The 14,550-nt window shown below is 33.8% G+C and overlaps 1 long non-coding RNA gene across 1 annotated transcript; it reads right to left on the bottom strand.

Moving 5' to 3' along the window:
- Positions 1–2,276: 2,276 nt before the first annotated feature.
- On the bottom strand, positions 2,277–4,811 carry LOC123555666 (uncharacterized). The gene is made up of 3 exons (XR_006687363.2): positions 4,617–4,811; positions 3,761–3,921; positions 2,277–2,911 (listed from the first exon to the last, which is right to left on the bottom strand). It is a non-coding gene; the product is annotated as an uncharacterized LOC123555666 (long non-coding RNA).
- Between the last annotated feature and the right edge of the window lie 9,739 nt (positions 4,812–14,550).

The following is a 14,550-nucleotide window of genomic DNA, read 5'->3' as shown; positions in this document are numbered from 1 at the left end:
GTTTAAATATTGCTCAATATATGTTTAAGATTTTCCAGAAGAATTCACCAATGAATTTGCCAAATGTTTGTCAATATTTATGCTGAGGAATCGTCAACTGAATAGCTGAAATATTGCTTAATATATGTCAGAGATATTCCCGAAGGACCCGTCAATGGAACAGCGTAAATATTGCTCAATATTTGTCAAAATTCATGCTGAGGAATCCGTCAACTCAACAGCTTTGATATTGCTCAATATTTTTCAATGTTCTTGCCGAAGAATTCTTCACTTCAACAGCCCCAATACTGCTCTACATCTTTTAATGTTTTTGCTGAAGAATCCGTCGATGGAACAGCTTCATCATTGCTGAACCTCTGTCGGCGATTTTGCTGATGAAACAACCAAATTGAATGATATGGCTTAAACACTGCCAATAATCTCACAGCATTTGATTAGCTTAAGTTAAGTTCAAAAGTTCTTAAATATTGCCCAATATATGCCAAGTAGAACACCGGACAAAAGTATTTCAATGTTCCTACCTGCAAACAACGCTTAACTATGTACGCATATAGACAACATTTTGACACAAAAGATCCCTGGGTGAGGCGTATGTTCTCTTCAACGCTGATTTATGTTGATTATTCGACAGTTACTCGCGGAGAACCGGTTAGTTCTGGCAAAGAACCCAGAATTACTGGTAAGGTTAACTGTTCATTGTTACGTAATTGAAATACTGTTGAAAAACGGCGTTAAACCCGAAACAAACAAACATCGCATATTATAAACATATCTGGTTCCTTTGCAACCCTAAAACATATATGAATATTAAAATTTGCTGACGAGTTAAACTTTAGCTTTATCATTTTTATGTTATAAACAAGTACAATATGTATACAGTTATCAGATAATTTATTATATGAAAAACAAGGTACTATGTTTGACCACGGTCGCTAACGGTTAAATTCTATTTCATACTGTATATATGTGTATAGAATGCATACACACTTAAGTTTTACAAATGAGGCATAAATGGCATAAACACAAACACACACAATAATCATCTCAACATCATGATGCTCTTATCTGTCAGTAAACAATTGTTTGTAAAGAAACTATGTTTACGGCATCGTCTAGCGAAAGAACGTGTTCATGCATTCTGCCATTGCATTCAATGAAGGCAGTATTGGATTCTTGCACACTACATGCGCATTTGTGCAAGTTTATCGACATTGCACGAAGTTTATTCTCATGTCAGGTGACTGTAGCGTAATTTAGCTAGCTACGCCGTTACGTTACGTTGCCATACATCATATACGATGTATCAACATGAAATGATTTGTGCTCTTCATGTATCCTTTAACCGCTTTATAGCGGTTATAAACCTCCTGTGTTGACTGAACTTTAGTTAATTAAACGCAAGTTTACGATCTAAAGACCGCTTTGTCTCATAAAGCAACGTTGTTCTTTCGGACATAGCGCTGTTATTAAGTTAATAAATATATGCATCGAGACTTAATTTGATTTGTAATAATACACTTGGTTTTTAATATTTTGTGGCTAATGCTTTGTCTTTCTTTGAAATTAGACAAAAATTGCGTCATAAATTGCTTGGTCCATCAGTAGTCTTTGAATTATTAAGCAATAACTGCTGCATGGATAGCAAATATTGAAAAGAAATCTCATAGATTCAATAGCGTGAGAAGGGAAATTGAGAAAATATCATATTTTGATTAAATTTTTTGCCCCATTTTGTATTATTTTGCATGTTTTACAGCCCTGGGCAGACATGCTTATTGTACCTAGTATTGCTCTCGATTGTGTTTGCAAAATGTTTAATGAAAACCACTAAATCACGAATACTATGGACTTTATCCTTTGAAATGGCATATCTTTAGAATACTTGCATCTAATCAACAATAAAATTTCTCTTGTTAATACCAAAAAACTTGACCCTTTTGTCAAAGCTCGCCTGCGACAACGTATACCATCTCGAAATGGATATTTAATTTAACAGTATATCACCTGGAATAAGCATTTTGTTTCTAATGTAGCGATAATATACACATGTTTCAATAGCTATTACCGGCGGACGTCGTAAATAATGTTTCTTTAAAGGCTTGTTGAGTGCATTATATATCCTATTGGATCAAAATAAAGTACAACAATCAACAAAAACTCGTGAATGACAATAAATATAAATCGCAACAAGGAATTAAATAAATATTTGCAAACTATAAGGTTTTTGCTACTTCTCATGAAATGGAGCTTCATTATCACTGTAAAATTGCCTTCGATATAGTTTATAATTTTATTAAAGAACAGAATGTTATAGGTATATAAATTTCATCACAAAAATTATTCTAATACCTTCTTCTATAGTAGATGTCATAAACTATACTAGACATTTATATAGGTTTCTCTAAAGTAGCAAAACATGGCCGTCTATAAGCTGTCTTTCTGCAGAACGCTGTTACCACGTGCAACAATCCACACAGCGATTCATTTTCCGTAAACAGTAGCGTTAGACAAAGTCGACAACACAGCACGAAATTTATTGTCTCTTCTTCTGGCCGGACCTATTTGAATTAACCTGGTTTTCATATTTTGTCATCACTAATGTGACGTCACCCAGATCATAAGGCAAGACATAAAACATACGTAAATGAGTTTGTGCATTTCATACATGGGCTTGAGCATGAATTTGAAGAGTACGCTTTTACGCCACCTTTCCGAAAACACTGTTTAACTGTCTTTTATTTCAGTTGCATCATTGCTGTTATTTCAGTAAGCAATTCAGTCCATGTGCAGTTTTCTGACTGAGAACTCATACACAAAATTCCGCTTCGCGGATTGAACAGTGGACCACGGTGTCATTTAGAGTTGTGAAATGAACTTCTGTAACTATACTCGTATCACCAAACATCGTCTGCTGCAGAAGGTACGAAAACAAATGAAACCGCTTCATCTAAGATTTTCAAACAATTGTTCATTTCCTTTATAATATCTTTATTTAAAACTGCAACACTAAGTGTAAACAAAACAATTCAATGCTACTTTAAAACAAAACCACGCAAAAAGTAAAATCTTTTGTAATTAAGTGATAGTAATCAGACCAAAACATTATAAACAGATAAACCACCACGATAGACCTTTCCGGTTGTCAAAGACAAATTGTATCCATTACACAGTACTCTTGTGTGTGTGACGATAATTACGTCATAACGTCGCTAGTAAAAGCGGAGTGGAACGCCTAAATAACGCTGGAAAAAGTAACAGAGACCCACTCTGAAGCAGTTTTTCTGGTACACTTTGCCAGTCAAATAAGAAAACTCGATATTGCCTAATAGACCCCTAATTCTAATTAATCCTTAAGTTAATACTACATTATGTTACAAACACTCGTGCTTTGTCCATATCTGTATCACTCGGCAAATGAGGAACTCGATATCCTGTACTGCTTGCCTATGCAATGGTCTTGTACATGTTTGAAAGAAACACGAAATAAACTCTACTGCAAAATATATCTTACCGCCAATTTTAGCTTTGTCTGACCAATAATTGTTTATTTAAACTTGATCTAAAGGTTGATAAGTTTGTCGATATTATCTTATCTGTTCCTTTAGTCGTACCTTTTTCAGTCGCCTGTTGTTGAACGGCTTTGACTGTTAATTCAACAAATATTTCCTTACAAAAATTTGGGTAATATCGGGATATTTAGGTCATATAAACAATATTGGTTTTGTTTATAAACAATAAAATGAACAAACTGACTCATTACCTCATAATGATCACAGAGATTTCATCAGAAATGTGTCACAAAAATATCGGATGTGGTATCAAAAGCGGCCTATTTGAGTTGACAAATGCTATTGAAGAGGTTATAAGAGAAGCATTCAGGCCATTTGGTTGATCTGTTTGTTTTTGCTATAGATTCGGCAGCTGTAAAAAGAAATGTACAAAGTATCAATACTTTAACAAAGGACCTGTTATATCTAAAATCGTTTAACAGTGTAAGATTTCCAAATAGCATCAAGATTTTATTGTTCAACGTTTATTGAACAAACAATTTATTTATTTTAGAACAATGGCCCTTCGTTTAGCACATTATATGTGATTATAATCTATTATAAAGCATTAAAATGGGCCTTTTAGCAAGGTATTTGTATTTTTATAGGTATTATGTTCGGTTGACGATGCAAATAACCTTTCATTATATCTGAAAGGAAATACGTTTTGCTCCAAGTTGTTATGGCCGTAATAAATTATAAATTTCCATGTAACTTGTTTTGTAAAACAGACTTATTGTTTTAAACAATACATTTGATCGTTTCCAATGTTGTAACTTTTAGAGACGTTTTTACTGTGACAAAATAGTGTGTCAGCCTGACAGATTTAACAATATGATATTTTATATATGGAATATTCAATACATTTTATGCAACTTAAATCTTCTTTTCTTTTACTGTCTCTATAGCTTATCTTTTATAATATAAACAATAAGCATATCAAAAAGAACGGAATAACTGGATTTTACATTGTCCCTCTAAAACAGGCGCAAAAAGAAATGAAGCATACACTTCAATAATTCAAACAATTAATTAATGGTCTAACAGTTTATCATTATACGCACTTACCTTATTTACCCTTGCAACGTCCTATTCGATATTTTGACACTATTTGTTAACATAAATTAAGTAAATTCAAGAAATTTCTCAGACGTTTAGAACATTATGTTGGTAACAAATACTTTGTAGTTATCTTGATATTATATATGTGTGGTATTTTAAAGAAATTGGTTTGACCTGCATTTTCAAAAGTAACCATATCTATATCTGTATTTATTACCCACCATGAATAGACTCATTCAAGTCGAGTATTTTGTTATTTGTTATCCTTACTAAGTATCGTTTTAGAGATTTATTTACTTGAAAATAAACCGCAAAGCCAATATACCCGCCGTTAGATAACTAAAATACTGTTGCAAAATAGCGTTAAACCCAAAACAAACATAAATGTATATATAAAATATCTTCACGCAAATGATGTTTTTTTTAATACAAAAACAATCGTTTTTAATCAAAGTTGACTATTTCCCTCCCATAGATATCTTACACTGACGGCAGTTAAGGGTCGGTTTCGTGCTTATTCTAGCTAATGCAGTCAAGCAAAATTCTCCTAGGTAATATAATATAACTTTTATTACTAAATTGCATTTTAATCACATAATTTCAAATGATATCTTAATAAACACGGCAATGCTTTTAGTTCAATGAACTGACTTCAAAATACAATAAATTTTGAATGATGATCTATTTCAAAATTGAAAACAAAATATAATCAGCAGAATTACCATCAGACAAAACTTATAGGTTAGATAAATAAATAACAAGTTATTGAATAACATAAAGGGTGTGATCAATGAAGTGGCCAAATTTGTTGTGCAATGTTATTATGCGTAAAGGAATAAGAAGTGTAATCGACAATAAAAGTATATGACTACTCTTACAGAAAGAAACTCAGGTTAAATTTCATTTTAATAGGATTAGTTTAAATCTATTATCAAATTGACAATTACATTACGCATATCATACTTAACAAAATTAATAACGCCTCCATGATATTTTGCAATTTTAAAAACGTCATATAACAAACTTTTTCACATATGCAGAAACGTATGTTTTTAAGAACATAATAGAATTTCAACAAAATCGAGTTATGCAAGGATATCATTTTATTCACTTCACGACTTCATCTTAACAAATTTAAATTTTGTATTTTTATTTGACCACATATTAGTGAAACTTCATTAGTTGCAAAGCTGTATTATTATAACTGGTGTATGGTATCCTGCTCATGTGTAGTATTGTGGCTTTTTTGAAAAAAAAATAGAATCGTAAAATATATGTTAACCCTTAGTCTGCTGGCGGCAGATGATTCTGCCTTTGCGACCAGTGCAGACCAAGATCAGCCTGCACATCCGTGCAGTCTGATCATGGTCTGCACTGTTCGCTATTCAGTCAGTAAATTTTCAGTGAAAACCCCTTTGAGTAATAAGTGGTACTGTCAAAATTGAAAGATGGACCAGTCCATTATAGAAATATAGCAGGTTAAGGGTTAAGATAGCATTGTACTACTTGTATTTGTTGCAACTTTGTTCCAAAGATTCCTTTTACAGATTTTATTACTGGAAGTACTTTTTTTTAAATTTGTCGTATGCTCATAACAATGTGTTTATGATAACATTCCAACCTTTCAAGAAAATCAAATGATGTAACCATATAAAACTCATTTAAACACTTAACCCATAATGAAAACTCTCAAAAATACACTAAAATGTCAAGAATTTATAATCAATGGAAATATTATGAGGGGTGGGAATGACAACACAAACAAAATAACGTCTTTGGGATGCCTTATCGAAAAGAGCATTTAATAAATTTCGTAATATTTCACCATTTTCTAGGGTAAAACTCAAATTCTGCACCACCGTATTCTTATAAAATGGTATTCACTCGTGTTCTAAAAATACATCTTCTATGCGTCCTTTTTATGACTTTCGTAAAAATGCGGTTGTGTAGTAAACTGAGCAATTCTTTGCAGGAATTGGTATTTTTGATTTTTTTTTATATTTTATTAATAACTTGTTAATAATTATATGTTTACTCTTATAATTTCAAAAAAAGTATTTACGGAAATTTTTAAGAAATTGGCAAAGTAGCGAATGGAGTTTAGTCGCTGTCTGTACAGTATTATATTAACAGTGAATACTGTTATATTATATTAACAGTGAATACTGTTGTATTATATTAACAGTGAAGCAGCATACCAGTCTATCATTTTCACACCTTTTTATTACAGTATTATAATTTAATGCTATTGTTTTCATCACTATAATGACACCCACAACCCTTTCTTGTATTAATTTCATTTGAATAAGACTGGTTCACAAAAGGCCATCAAATATCAATTTTATCGATTATAGACTGTCATCCCGATCGCGCGTTATCTCATCCGCGCATCTTCACTGCCATCAAATGGGAGCAATTTCATTTTAAAATAGAGACTAATGCATAATGGAAAGTCAATTATTTAGAAGTTAACAACATTATTCTTTTTATTTGTTGCCATTTGTAAAACATTATTGATGAAATTGAACAATTTATCACACACGACTGCTTCCCGGCATTTTCATATCTTCTCGTAAAATCTCGCAGGTGCATAAACGTACGAGAACCATTATTTTAGGAAATTACAGTCATTATTAAGCTTAGTGAGTTTCTATCTTTAGCTTTAAATCTTTAGTTTTTCTTTAATGATGTTTAAAACATGATTTGGTGATTATAACCCGTACGGTTCATTGTTTCTAAAGATCAACGTAATCATTACGTGTGCAAAAACGTCTGCTTAGCATCGAGTCTTCTTTATTTATGGGCAATTTTCTTTAATATAATAACATTAATCTGCCACATATTTTTTGTATTTTTTTTTCGCAAAATGGTTTTGGCTCACAATATCGGTGTGGCAGAATACTACATCCTGACAGTCTGAACAGTTAAGTGATAAATGGTTTGGTAAAATTGCTCATATGCCTCGTACTATTTAGATGACATATCTTTGGGGTTTGAGTCCCAGACGGGATGTAGATTTCCTGAGCAAGGAAATCTTCCGGCTGGCTTGAGGAAGATCACTGAATCTGCCATGTTCCTGTAGGCGCCCGAAATAATGCCTGCGCCCGGAATATTACCATTAACCTTTACCCTGCTTAATTTCTATAATGAACTGGTCCACCTTTCAATTTGGACGGTACCATTAACTGTTAAAAGGGGTGATTACCTAAAAGATACTGACTGAATAGCGAACAGTGCAGATCATGATCAGACTGCACGGATGTGCAGCCTGATCATGATCTTCACTGGTAGCAAAGGCAGAATCAATCGTGTCTGCAAGATAATGGTTATATAGGGGGAACTTTTAACTACTTAAAATGTATCGCCCAACAAACCGCAAGAACAATTGTAACTATGCGAACTTGCGAAATCTCATTTGTACTTCTTCAAAATATGTTCAGGTGATATTTATCTGTATATAACTATACTGATAGTCCTGACGTATATTTGCTGTCCGGGTATTGTATTCTGAATTAGATATGGGTCCTTTGAGTTCACACTAAATGCTTCTTTCCTGTCACGATGATATTTTGTTATATCAGAGTACTGAAAACCAAAACTTCCTGGTCTGAAATTGCATCAGCCATAAAGTACAAAGAAATAACGTTACTAGCGAAGACAATGTAAAAGGTGATTTTGGACCGATCTTCACAGACACCTAGAGCTTTAAGCTTATCACATTGTCTCGCCATAACAAGATGTTTCAGAAGTCTTTTAAAAAATAGGTTAATCCTCCAATATCAATTTGCTAAAAGCAATATTCTTTCAGTAGTGTTAGACCTGTAATAACGAACAAAAGGGGAAAAAAGACAAAAGCAGTGTGTTACCAATGCAGCGATAATATTATGAAACTGTTCGACGACATAGGCTTGTATAGAAGGTGGTTGTATATATTAACTAAATTAGGTATGGAAAGCAATATCTTTATATTGTACTATCATTACCACGTGATTTACATGTATTTTGTACAAGCGAATCTTAAATCATCGGCGGCCTTTTGATTTCTCTGGAGAATTGATTGCTAAGAGTTGTTAACAACAATTCTTGTTGGTTTTGAAAATTAATAAATAATAGGCACTCGCTGATGTCAGTCAGTCATTACAAAGTCAGAATATTTAAAAGTCGTAATAAAGAACTAAAGTGAACCGAGAATTAGTATCCTTTTAGCATCACTATCAAAGTGCATTATCTCGTTCTGAATAATGAATGTAACAATCAACAAATGACATCCGTTGATAGTTGTTTTCATCGCCAACGTCCGTAAAATGAACATATTCTAGCGATTGTCACGGTGGTGTTAATCTTACAGTCACCGAACAAAGGCAACAATGCTGATTACGGGGCGATATAATCAACTTGGATCACATTTGGGATCAAGGTATATAGTGATGGCCCTGTATAATTTATAAGTAAAACGATATGGGATGCTAATAAAAGGTATTGTCCGCGACACAATATCAATTGTATTACCCCATTAGGTAAAAAAGATTGTCGATAACTGACATTTGTTTTTGAAAATAATGCTTTATTGATTGCTCAAACAATTAGGACGTGTTTTGGTAAGTTCTCCATACATCAAAGTAAATATAGTAGGTAATCCATTAATAATACGAATAAAGCAACATGGAATCTGCCAACTTCATATTTTAAATACGCATCAAAGATAGTAACATCTATAGTACTGGTGCCAAACCATATCTAAATTTAGTAACAGAGGCTCTATATTAAAAGCGTAAGGTCAAATGATCTTCTGTTACGAAGCCATATTTGAGCAATTTATAAAAAATACGTCCTTAGTTTATTTCCAAGTTTTCTACTCGGGGCAAATAACCCGATTGATAAAGAAAATTCCACACAGCCTTGGAAAGTGCTCTCGTGGATTCTACAATTTTATTAGTATTTAGGTGACATATTGACACACTGTTTTGCAATCCCAAGTTACTATGTTCAAATCACTATTTTTACATTTCTGTCAACGTCTTGACATACTGGCATTAAAATCCTTATACATGTAATTTACTCTGTTTTGATCAATTCTCATAAATGTATACAATTGTTGACTGCGGGACCAAGCTGACGCCTCATAAACTGCGACTGTTGTATACTTTCCCAACTGCAAAGCTTCATTTTGTACAGCACTAAGACTGTCTCTATAGGCAATGACAGTATTGTTGAATCATATAATCAAACTGAGACACTTTAAGTAAGTGTACCTTATGGTGTTCTGTTCCAGCGTATCGGTGCGTTTGGAGATTGAAGAGCCCCAACAAGACAACACGCCTGAATGACAAACAAGCGTGCCGATACCACACATAAAGCCACCGCCCGCAGTACATATAGATTTTGATTTAGCAACGAATAACCCTAATATCCTTCTCGCACTCCGAGCTATGTATTTAGGTGTTTTGTTGAAATTTAAATATTCCTGAATCAGAAGACCAAAGCAAGTATACTGTTCTATAATTTGGCCACCATAAGAGAAATTGGATGTAGATCTCTCGCTTCTCTCCGGATTATTAAACACTGAGTTCATAGTACATCATTTTTATTCTGAGCTACAAGTACTACATCATCAGCATATGAGCCGCGCCATGGGAAAACCAACATAGTGGCTTTGCGACCAGCATGGATCCAGACCAGCCTGCGCATCCGCGCAGTCTGGTCAGGATCCATGCTGTTCGCTTTTAGAGCCTACTGCAATTAGAGAAACCCCTTAGTGAACAGCATGGATCCTGACCAGACTGCGCGGATGCGCAGGCTGGTCTGGATCCATGCTGGTCACAAAGCCACTATGTTGATTTTCTCATGGCGCGGCTCATATGGTAAAACACATCCTCGTTTATTGCCGAGATTCCTATTAAAACAGCTTTTATATATGTAACTAAGTCATTTATGAAAAGGTTAAAAATTAAAGTAATAGAGACAACGGACATCCATGTTGAATTAAGATTTTTATTCTGACTGCGTACGCCACGATCTTATTTAACGTATGGTGTTTTAGCCTGTTTTTACTGAATCTGCAATGGATCTGCATCTCCAGAAAGAAATATCAAGTGAAAATGTATAGATTGTTTTATATAGTAAGTGAAAAAGGACCTTGAAACTGCAGCCCTATTAACTTTCTGTTCTGGATCGTCCTTTATCTACTTTGTGAGGACGTCCAAATTCTCGTCAAAATATGTCAAGAATATGTCCGTACGCTGTATGTTTATTGTGTAAAACTAAATTTTTAACAAGTTCGGACATTCGGGGAGGCTTGAACTTAGTAATGAATTCTTTAAAAATATAAATTTAAAGCATATATTTCACCCAAATTTATCTGAAGTTTGGGCACCAGGGACATAACTAAACAAGATGAAAGACAAGAAACAGCTCCACCTGTTCCTTATGTATACAGTAAAGAGTGCTGTACATGTGAGTATAGTGGTCGCACTGGCAACTAGAAAATCTGACACGCCTGTCCTTTATAATGTTTTACTCTTATATGCAAGCCCATTATATACTTACATATGTGTGTTTTTCTTTCTTTTTCAATTCTGATATTAAATGGTGTTTAGCAATGTGACAGCGGTTGACCCCACAAGGTCTCACGATACTTAAAGGTCCAGCGCGGAAGCCGGCTGTGGTCGAAGAAGCGTAAATTTAGGCTAGTCTTTGTTGTTTAAGATTTTGTTGTGGCTGTACAGTTGAATTTTTGGTAAAAATGAGAGATACGGTTGGATATTTTTTCTGGTGTAGTAAAATTCAGTTTTAGTATGAACAGTAATGCCAGGTCATAAATCTATAATTTTGATGTGATGTTATAGTGTGCAACATTTCTCATTTTTACTTTTCCCTTTATTTTGTATAAGTTGTAAGATAAGTTTCCAAAATGAGATAATGATCTGTAATTTAAAATGGGCCTGACTATGTGTGATAATACTGTGTACATAATTCATTTTATAAAGAATATGTAGAGAATAGTATTAAATATATTAGAACCTTTGAGAAAACATTGATATCCAGATATGGATGTAAGGAGGCTATTTTGATAAGATTTTGGACTGGGGGCCTCCGTGGCCGAGCGGTTAAGGCAGCTGAACTTCAAATCACTTGCCACTCACCAATATGGGTTCGAGCCTCACTCGGGGCGTTGAGTTCTTTAAGTGAAGCAGCTATCCAGCTGGCTTACGGAAAGTCGGTGGTTCTACCCGGGTGCCAGTTCGAGATGAAATAATGCACGGAGGGGCACCTTGGGTCTTCCTCCACCGTCAGGGCTTGAAAGTCGCCATGTGACCTATAATTATGTCGGTGCTACGTTAAATCCAACAAAACAAAACAAACAAACAGATTTTGGACAGCACATGAGAATGTCATAGCAATTTTGCTGCAATGATTGATAAAAATGCATGTTCACAGCCTCCATTTTGCCAATGTACAGCTATCAAATTGAGATTTCGTACATCATAAAGTAATCCTTTTTTATGACAGAAGATGAGTTATTTGCTAATAGTAAAATTTATAAAAAAACTCGGATTAATGGGATCGTGCATGTTTTAATATCATTACAGAGGGTTTAATCCTAAAATAGTATAAATAATTAGTAATATACAAGCATTTAAAATGCGTTTCATATAGATCCTTGGTAGATATTTGTAATTGGACTTATATCTAAACATCTTAAAATGGTGTAAGAAGATCAAAAACATTAAAAGGGTGAAATCACTGTGATAACCATCTTTGTTTTAATATTTAAAACAAAACATTAACCTGAAGTTATATGGTTCATTTACGGAACCGTTTTGAAAGTGAATAAATAAGTGAATTAATATGAGGAGTGCCAGTAATAGGTCTTATAAGAATAAATCTCTGACACAAAACTGTAATAAATATGAGGGATGTTGAAAGAGTGAACTAAGTAAAAATACAGTCGTCCACGTCAGACTATGGTTAAAAGGCTCTGCATGAATATCGGGGTAAATATCCTACAAAACAACCAACGCAGAATGGACGTTTTAAACGACCAATGTATACACATAGCAAAACGTATGAAAACGGGGACACAACAAATAAATGAAGTGGCACGGTAGGATACCGCCTTGGAATGGTCAATTGCAAAATTTTTACAACTGAGAGTTTTTCAAATCCTGTTTTCAATAATTGTTTCCTCATATACTCTGGTATAATACATACATGTATGTCAAAGGCTTAAATGTGAGTTTGCAGAGAATCAATCCATTGTTTTTAGTAGCTGCCTTTGTGGCTCTAACAGTACACTTCTTCATGTACAATATTGAATGTAGTGCTTTTCTAACCATCTAATTATGCAAAGCATCTATTTAGACATTTTGTCATTCCGGGTATTGAACTTACATCAGATGTAACTAACTTTCCAAGTAAGCTAGGTAACATAGTTTTGTCAAGGGCTTACTATATGGTTTCATTTGAACGTGTTGCCCTAATACTGCATTTGATACCATCTGAAACAAAGAATATTGCTTCCAGTCCAAAAGGTTTATTATAACCGTATCTTGATCGGCAATGTTGCATTTGACTCGAGGTTATTTTGTCAGGCTTGGATCGCAAGAGTCCGGCCTAAAAAAAAATCTCAAGCCGAATGCAACATTGCAGACATGTACCTATTAACAGCGTTATATCTGCCAAAGCTGACAAAAATTTCAGATAAGTAAGAATGAAAACTCGTTTGGAACTTTTTGACGCTTTGGACGTCGAGACGTCCTTATTACGTCATTTCCGATTGAATTTTCTTCCATACTCGATGAGAGTGAGTTGAATACATGTTGTTTTTGTATTCGTTTGTGAAATACCCGCTGTATCTGGCGCAGAAAATTACAGAAGAAAACAACTGTCTTATTAAACTTTTTTTAAAGCTAACTGTTGAATATGCGCAAATGAACTTTATCAACAGCCCAGATGTATGGCGCTAGATATTTTCTCTGATATCTTAAAGGTTCATACGTCTTTTCAATTAAAGTTTAAAAAGGCATCATTTCCCATGATATAGAAACTCTAATGTTGAGCAATAAAATAAACTTTTACCTCCACATCAAAAAGGTCTATCTGATAATAATTAAAGAACACAGGTCAACAAATGAATTATGCATTCAATTAAATATTGTTGTTTTTTATCAATCCCATGACAAATGATATAAATAGGAATGGCAATTTAAGTCAGATAAATTTCTTCATTGCCAGGCAATATAACCTTATGTCACATGCAAGGAATGTTCTACACAGTCATTCTGATTCAAAATATCTTTGATGTGATTCACGAAGCTTACTGTGGAGAGCATTAGCAAATGGAACAGATTACAAATTACGCCATCCAATTAAACACAAGCGGAAAATGTTATGAAGAAAATAAAAATGTATGTAACTATACTGAAATTTGTTTTAAGACGTGCTTCTTTGTTTGACTCGGGTGGCCGCGTAGTCGCAAAGGTGTTTCTCTTTCCAAAAGCTGCTGAAGTAAAGAAGACATCTTTTAAAAAAATGATAATATTCTTGTACTGTAATAAAGATTCTTTCTCAAAATATTAAAATAGCACATAACATAATTTCTCAATAAAATTATGTTTTTAAATTATATAGAGAATAATAGGTTAGTGCCGTAGATGAGAAAGTTTATCTGACGAGGTGGAGGAGGTTATCGGGTGAGCCGAAGGCACTAACCTATTATTCTATTTATCTTGTCATTACTTCATTTTCCGATATTTGGCAATTTATTTTACAAAAATAAGTGTGCGGCAACCGCTTTAATGACGTCATATTCGTAATGACGTCACTTATATAATGACGTGATTACCGGCAAAATCGCAATAACTTCTTCGTTTTTGAATAAAAACTCATTATTTGACCACTCATTTTCTTAGTTCGGACATTTCCAACACAATGATGATGG

Source organism: Mercenaria mercenaria, chromosome 7 (genome assembly GCF_021730395.1).
Source record: "Mercenaria mercenaria strain notata chromosome 7, MADL_Memer_1, whole genome shotgun sequence".
In the NCBI taxonomy this organism is placed as follows: domain Eukaryota; kingdom Metazoa; phylum Mollusca; class Bivalvia; order Venerida; family Veneridae; genus Mercenaria; species Mercenaria mercenaria.
The sequence above is the reverse complement of the archived record's forward strand: the minus strand, read 5'-3'. Positions and strand labels throughout refer to the sequence as shown.